Source organism: Apium graveolens, chromosome 6 (genome assembly GCF_009905375.1).
Source record: "Apium graveolens cultivar Ventura chromosome 6, ASM990537v1, whole genome shotgun sequence".
In the NCBI taxonomy this organism is placed as follows: domain Eukaryota; kingdom Viridiplantae; phylum Streptophyta; class Magnoliopsida; order Apiales; family Apiaceae; genus Apium; species Apium graveolens.
Genome location: NC_133652.1, coordinates 254,632,713 through 254,640,660, shown reverse-complemented (window position 1 = coordinate 254,640,660; position 7,948 = coordinate 254,632,713). Strand labels below are relative to the sequence as shown.

Genomic DNA, 7,948 nt, shown 5'->3' with positions numbered 1-7,948 from the left:
TATTTCTTATCTCTGCTAAAACCAATAGCATCTCGGGACTAATTTGTACACCAGATCCACTTCCACTAGAATTTCCATCAGCCATCTTTACCTACAATTCAACACTACTATTAGTCCCACTTCACTCATAATTTCATCATAATTATATCTCACATCAACGATTATCAAGTATCACACACGTAATATGTCCTATTTTCTTCATATTAAACAAATATATCTACGCGTCTCCTAGATGTTATATAGATTCCTACTGTACTAACTTAGGATCCTAATTCTTACATTTTCCTTCTATCGTAACCTTAGCTCTGATGCCACCTGTGGCGCCTCGGTTCCGGATTAACCTCGGAAACCTGACCCGGGTTGGCCAAATAAACCAAACGTCTCAATACAAGCTTACATAAACTTAAAATGTAATTAACTCAACCAAAGAACTTACAACGTAATTAAGTCTTACAATAAAAGTTTACAACATATAATAACCTTCTTAATAACTTCTATGCATATATCTACTAAAAACGTTTCCATTAACATTCTATGCACTTCTCGACTATTTCATCACAATATTATCTTTTTCGAAACCTACTTCTCCAAAATTCTTTCCTGAAAGTCAGTGATAATAAACGAGTGAGCTCATAGACCCTAGTAAGCATATACCATACCATTTAACCTAGGTTTATAAATCATTTCAACAGAGAATTTATAAAAGATTCCCTTATATCATCAAAAGCTAATCATAATAAAATAATTTCACAACGATCAAAAATGAGTTTTTAAACACGATAAATTCCCAAGTTCTGCTAGTGGGGATCCCGACCTGCTAAACAATTGGTTTAGCTTTACTTTCAATAAGGAAGTATCACAATTCACAGTATCAATGAAAGAATACTCAATTTTTACTATCATCAAAATCATCGATTAAAAATCACTTCACAAAACACCTTCGACAGTAAAAGTAAGGTATACTTATAGTGCACCGCTTAACTTATTCTCTATGAATCCTGAACTTCGAATTGATATTACTATCCATCTTTCATCCACTTGAATAGGATTGCACGTAATACGAGCTTGAATCTACTTGTTACGAGCTTTGATTCGACTACTTGCACGCCAAAATCGGAGTTCGATAACGCCTTTGAATCCTCGTTTGATTATGAAGAACACTATGAATATAAGTATTTTCTTTGGGTAATTATAAGATTTTACTGTTTGTTTATGATTATCTGAACAAGGTACTGCAAGGCTATTTATAGCTACGGAAAGATAAGATAAGATTTAACGTACTACAAAAAGATAAGATAGGAATGCACGTACTATGAAAAGATAAGATAGGATTGCACGTATTACGAAAAGATAAGATAGGATTACACGTACTGTGAAAAGATAAGATAGGATTGGACGTAGTGCGAAAAGATAGGATAGGATTGCATGTAATACGAAAATATAAGATAGGATTTTGATCAAAATATCTCGTATATCAAAATGTCTGGTTTATCGGTTTACCGAAACAAAAATAATATCGTAAAATTTATATTGGGAACCGTATAGGTAAAACCGTACTCCTGATTGAAAAGGTCAAAATACGGAAAGTCAGCGCGCCCGCGCTGGTGAAGCGTGCGGTCGCGCTGGGTCGGGAATTAAAAATTCTGAATCTTTTACAATTCAAATTCTGGACTCCTAGGGTGCATGGCCTGCTATATAAACATAACTTAGGTCAGTTATTAAGAGAAGATAATTCATTTGAAGACATCACAAGAGGAGAAGACAATAAGGGATCTTTTGGCATAATTCAACAAAGGCGAGGACGATCTAGTTTATTCTTATGAATCTTTGTTTTGAGTTATAATTTGGATCCTTATTTCTTCTTTGTTTGAACCTATATTCTTGTGTGTACTTTGGTTTAATTATTCGTATAAAGACTACGTTTGATATATCATGTTTTTATTGGAACCCACGTTGGCGATGAGTTCGATTATGGGCTAATCATTATCGTGGGGTTCTAGCGGATTTATTTATGGATTATTTTACTTAATTTATTTGATGCCTTAGTGTGTGGTGATTGTATGATATCCTAGTTATGGTTATGCTTATTTGTCATATGAGTGTCGCGAACTTATAAGATAGTATGTTAATTCTTAATGAAGCGAAAGTGAATTTAAGGATTTAGAACTTGCCATGCTAGCATAGGTTCATGTATTGTTATGCATGATTCGTAGGTAATTTTACCCATCTTATTTTCCCTATGTAATCAAGATAGATAACTTGTGCTTAAACCGTTATGTTGTCAAATTCTATAGACATATAGGGTCTCAATATAATTGGTGTCTATTCAGCTTCTATCTCTTTTGTGGATGTCTGGTAGAATGGTACCCGTGCAACGAAAGTTGGTGTTTATCAGTTTCGTGTTGTCTGATTAGTGTCATCACCATTGCATGCTAAGGTTGAGAATAATAAGGCTATTGAATGAAGTACTTAATGAAGTTAGAATCCCATGTTTGTCATATATATTAACTCGGTCTATTTTATTCTCTTAGTTATAATTGTTAGTGTAATTCTTAGTTATAAACAACCTCACTTTGTTATAGTCTTAGCATTGAATAATAACCATACATTGTTGCGTAGGTGTGTAATTTAGATAGTTAACCAATACAGTCTCTGTGGGAATGAACTAGAAAAGATTATATACTACTTGCGAACTCGTATACTTGCGTGTAATATTAGCGCGTGTTTAGCGATTAACAAGTTTTTGGCGCCGCTGCTTGGGACTGCAGTGTTAATTACTAGTTTATGTGATTTCCATTAGTGGTCGTTAAAGTTCATTGACTCGTACATCGTTAATTAATTGTTTCCTTGTTTTATTTCAGGTAATATAGCGAGGGTGTATACATACGCGTTCGCGTACTTGTAAGAGAACACTGGATAAAGCCGAGGAAGACTTGTGGTAATTCGTAGGGAAGTTTTTGAGGAAGAAAAGAAGGTAGAAGAAGAAGAGAAAGTTGAAGAGCCAATTGTAGTAGCTATGGGTGATCAAGAAGAGAATCTGAAGGCTTTGATGGACTATTCTAAGCCTAAGATTAATGACATTCAGTCTAGCATCATTAGACCAACCATCGTGGATAACACTTTTGAGATCAAGTCAAGCACCATCCAGATGATACAGAACTCAGTTCAGTTTAGGGGCCTACCGAAGATCCCAACATGCACATTAGGGATTTCATCGAGATATGCGACACTTTCAAATTCAATGGTGTGACTGAAGATGCTATCAAGCTATGACTCTTCCCATTCTCTTTGAGGGACAAAGCTAAGTGCTGGTTACAGTCTCTACCGGAAGGGTCTATCACAACTTGGGAAGATCTTGCTCAAAAGTTTCTCACTAAATTTTTTCACATGGCGAAGACTGCAGCAATCAGGAATGCTCTTACCCAGTTTGCTGCGCAAACTGGAGAATCTCTATGTGAGGCTTGGGATCGATATAAAGAGATGCTAAGGAAGTTCCCACACCATGGCATGCCTGACTGGATGATTATCAATTGTTTCTACAATGGATTAGGGCCTAGTTGGGCCCTACTTCTAGGCCCATGCTTGATGCAGCATCAGGAGGAGCCTTGTGGGCTAAGAGCTACGATGAAGCTTATGAACTTATTGAACTGATGGCTTCTAATGAGTACCAGAATGCTACCCAGAGGTTGACTCAGGGAAAAGTTGCAGGAATTCTGGAGTAGGATGCAGTAACTGTTATCGCTGCCCAACTTAAGGTGTTGACAATGAAGTTCATGAGCAACTTCCAGCGATCGCAGCAACCTGTGCCAGCCACCTATCATCCAAACAACCGCAATCATCCTAATTTCAGTTGGAGTAATACTCAGAATGCGGTTCAACAGCCTTATTAGCAATATCCACCTAAGCAGTATAACCCCCCTGGTTTTCAGCAACCGTAGTAAGCACCAAAATAACAACTCCAGTTGCAGCAAGCTAATGAAAAATTTGAATTAGAGGAGTTGAAGCTTATGTGCAAGAGCCAAGCTGTTTCTATCAAGACCTTAGAAAATCAAATTGGACAAATTGCCAATGTCTTGCTAAATCGTCAACCTGGTACACTACCTAGTGACACCGAAGTGCCAGGAAAGAAGGAAGCTAAAGAGCAGGTAAAGGCAATCACCTTGAGGTCTGAAAAGGTTGCTAATCCCGAACAAACTCAAGAGTTGACTAAAAAAGCTGGAGCTGAGGAAGAAGTAGAGCAGCAGGATGAAGAAGTGGAACCAAGGAAGACTAGTATTAAGCACACTCTACCTGAGGATAATACAGGGGAGAAATAGATCTATCCTCCACCGCCTTTTCCTAAGAGGCTGCAGAAGAAAAAGCTGGACAAGCAATTCGAGAAGTTTTTGGAGGTGTTCAAGAAACTTCATATCAACATACCTTTCGCTGAGGCTCTCGAGCAGATGCCAAATTATGCAAAGTTTATGAAAGGTATTCTCTCTCGGAAGGTGAAGCTAGATGATTTAGAGACTATCGCTCTCACGGAGGAATGCAGTGCTGTGCTGTAGCAGAAGTTGCCTCCGAAGCTTAAGTATTCAGGAAGCTTTACTATTCCATGTACTATTGGGAAAGTGTCATTTGACAAATGCTTATATGACTTGGGAGCTAGCATCAATTTGATGCCTTTGTCAATCTTCAAGCAATTGGACTTACCTATTCCCAAACCAACTTACATGACCTTGCAATTGGCCGACCGTTCTATGACATATCCGAGAGGTATTGTGGAGGATGTCTTGGTTAAGGTGGATAAACTCATCTTCCATGCTGATTTCGTCATTCTTGATTTTGAGGAGGATAAGAAGATTCCCATAATCTTGGGAAGGCCTTTCTCGGCAACTGGCCGAACCTTGATTGATGTGCAGAAGGGTGAGCTTACAATGCGAGTGTTGGATCAGGATATAACTTTCAATGTATTCAATGCTATGAAATATCCTACCGATAATGAGGAGTGCTTAAAAGTCGAGTTGGTCAATTCAGTGGTCACATCGGAACTTGATCAATTGCTAAGGTCTGATGCCTTAGAAAAAGCCTTGTTGGGGAATTTAGGCAGTGAAGATGACGAAGGTGATGAGAAATTGCAATATTTGAATGCTTCTCTCTGGAAAAGGAAGATTGATATCCTTTTGAATCTCTTGGAATGGAGGAATTGAACAAAGCTCCTAAACGCCTCAAGCCTTCTATTGAGGAAGCTCTTACTCTTGAGCTTAAGCCTTTACCTAAACATTTGAGGTATGCTTTTTTAGGTGATGCATCTACTCTGCCTATTATTATTGCATCTGACCTTTCTGGTAGCGATGAGGAAAAGCTTTTGAGAATTCTGAGATAGTTCAAATCGGCAATTGGATGGACTATAGCAGATATCAAGGGAATCATCCCTTCTTACTGCATGCATAAAATTATGCTAGAAGAAGGTAGCAAACCTACAGTCGAGCAACAAAGAAGACTTAATCCAATCATGAAGGAAGTAGTTAAGAAGGAAATTCTGAAGTGGCTAGATGTAGGGATCATTTACCATATCTCTGACAGTTCATGGGTAAGCCCGGTTCAATGTGTGCCAAAGAAAGGTGGTATCACTGTGGTAGAAAATGAGAAGAATGAGCTTATCCTTACATGAACAGTTACGGGGTGGAGAGTTTGTATGGACTATAGAAAGCTGAACAAGGCCACTAGGAAGGACCATTTTCCATTGCCCTTCATTGATCAGATGCTTGACAGGTTGGCTGGTCATGAATATTACTGTCTTCTGGATGGCTATTCGGGTTACAATCAGATTTGTATCGCCCTGGAAGATCAGGAGAAAACTACCTTCACTTGTCCATTCGGTATGTTCGCCTTTAGACGAGTTTCATTCGGTCTGTGTGGTACACCATCCACATTTTAGCGATGTAAGATGGCTATCTTCTCTGACATGATTGGCCAGAATATGGAAGTGTTCATGGCTGATTTCTCGGTCTTTGGCAATTCTTTTGATGAATGCTTGCAAAATCTCGGATAAGTTCTCAAGAGGTGCGTTGAAACCAATTTAGTTCTCAATTGGGAGAAACGTCACTTTATGGTGCGTCAAGGCATAATTCTCGGGCACAAGGTTTCTAGTAAGGGTCTTGAGGTGGATAAGGCCAAGGTAGGGGTCATTGAGAATCTTCCCCCACCTATTTCCGTCAAGGGAATTCGTAATTTTCTTGGTCACGCGGGTTTCTATAGGCATTTCATCAAAGACTTCTCGAAAATTTCAAAGCCATTGTGCAGTTTACTAGAGAAAGATGTTCCTTTTAAATTTGATGACGAGTGCCTTGCAGCTTTTGAGACATTGAAGAAGAGTCTAATTACGACACCGGTCATAACTGCACCCGATTGGAATGAACCTTTTGAGATGATGTGTGATGCAAGTGATTATGCAGTTGGAGCAGTTCTTGGGCAGAGGAAGAACAACATTTTGCATGTGGTCTACTATGCTAGTAAGACCCTCAACGGTGCTCAACTGAATTACACTACTACGGAGAAAGAGCTTTTAGCTATTGTCTATGGTTTTGAGAAATGTCGATCTTATCTACTTGGGACTAAGGTGACAGTGTTCACTGATCACGCTGCAATTCGATATCTTATCTCGAAGAAAGACTCTAAGCCTAGATTAATCCGATGGGTTCTTTTGCTCCAAGAATTTGAACTAGAGATCAAGGATAGAAAAGGAACTGAAAATTAAGTTGCTGATCATCTCTCGCGTTTAGAGAATCCTAATGCTAATTCATTGGATAAGACATTGATAAATGGATCCTTTCCCGACGAGCAACTGTTTGGAGTGCAAGAAGAAGAGCCGTGGTTCGCAGACATTATGAACTACCTTGTGAGTAATATCATGCCTCCCGACATATCTTATGCTCATAGGAAGAAGTTTTACATGAAGTGAAGTTGTAACGCCCCCAAATCCGGGGTCAAGGGATTTGGTCGTCACTATGAAATTTCAATCCAAATTAACCTGTTTAATCAATAAACAAATGCCAACGGAAGATATTTAGAAAAAATGACCCCAAACTAATCCAAGATCTTTTAAGGTTACAGTTCTAGAAACAAGATATCCAAATTCCACAAATAAATTTTCACTTTCTTTTAAAACTCTTTTCAATAATTTCAAACCTTAAAATTTAACCCGCTAGTATAACTTCGAAAAGAAGTATACTAGGCCCAACTATAAAATATCATAAATATAATATAATATAATATAAACAACTTTACACAATAAACTTACACTAGTGCGCAAACCCTGGACCAACCACCTTCCAAAAGCTTCTTTGCTTCCTTGAATTACGTAGCTAATTAGCGCAAGTTAATCCTCACTGGAGGTTAAATTTAAAAACAGGCAAGTATGAGCGGAAGAATTGCTCAGCAAGATCATTGTAATATATATAGGGTCATTTTGATATAAAACCTACGTCTGCAATAGCGCAGAACATTTAAAATCATAATCGCTGAATCATAAAATTTTATTTGAGGAACCCCATAATTGATTCCTTAATTGTATTCAAAACCATTTTGATATTTTTGAGCGAAATGCTTCAGCAATGCATTGAATCTTGACGAGAATAAAACTTGTAAAACAGTGTTTACGGAAATATCATAAACCACAATAACATGAAACAATGATTATGGAATGAATCATAAACTTCATTCAAAACCGAACATTGGAAATTAATACTCATTTTGTTATCATATCAAATTAGATATTAATACGAACTTTGATGCTCACAACATCCCATACTGAAGTTAGCATCAATCATCTATACTAATACCACCTTTGATATTTAATAACAAAATAAGTATCAGTATGAATCAAAACTGCTTTTCACCATTAGTCCAAAACAGAAACAGTTGATAAATCATTTATTCTATGGATATCAAAAATAATTTAGAAACA

General features: G+C 37.6%; 1 non-coding gene across 1 annotated transcript; it reads right to left on the bottom strand.

Annotated features, from left to right (window-relative positions):
* Positions 1-3,402: 3,402 nt before the first annotated feature.
* LOC141669696 (small nucleolar RNA R71) lies at positions 3,403-3,509 on the bottom strand. Its single transcript, XR_012553964.1, has one exon. It is a non-coding gene; the product is annotated as a small nucleolar RNA R71 (small nucleolar RNA).
* Positions 3,510-7,948: the final 4,439 nt, after the last annotated feature.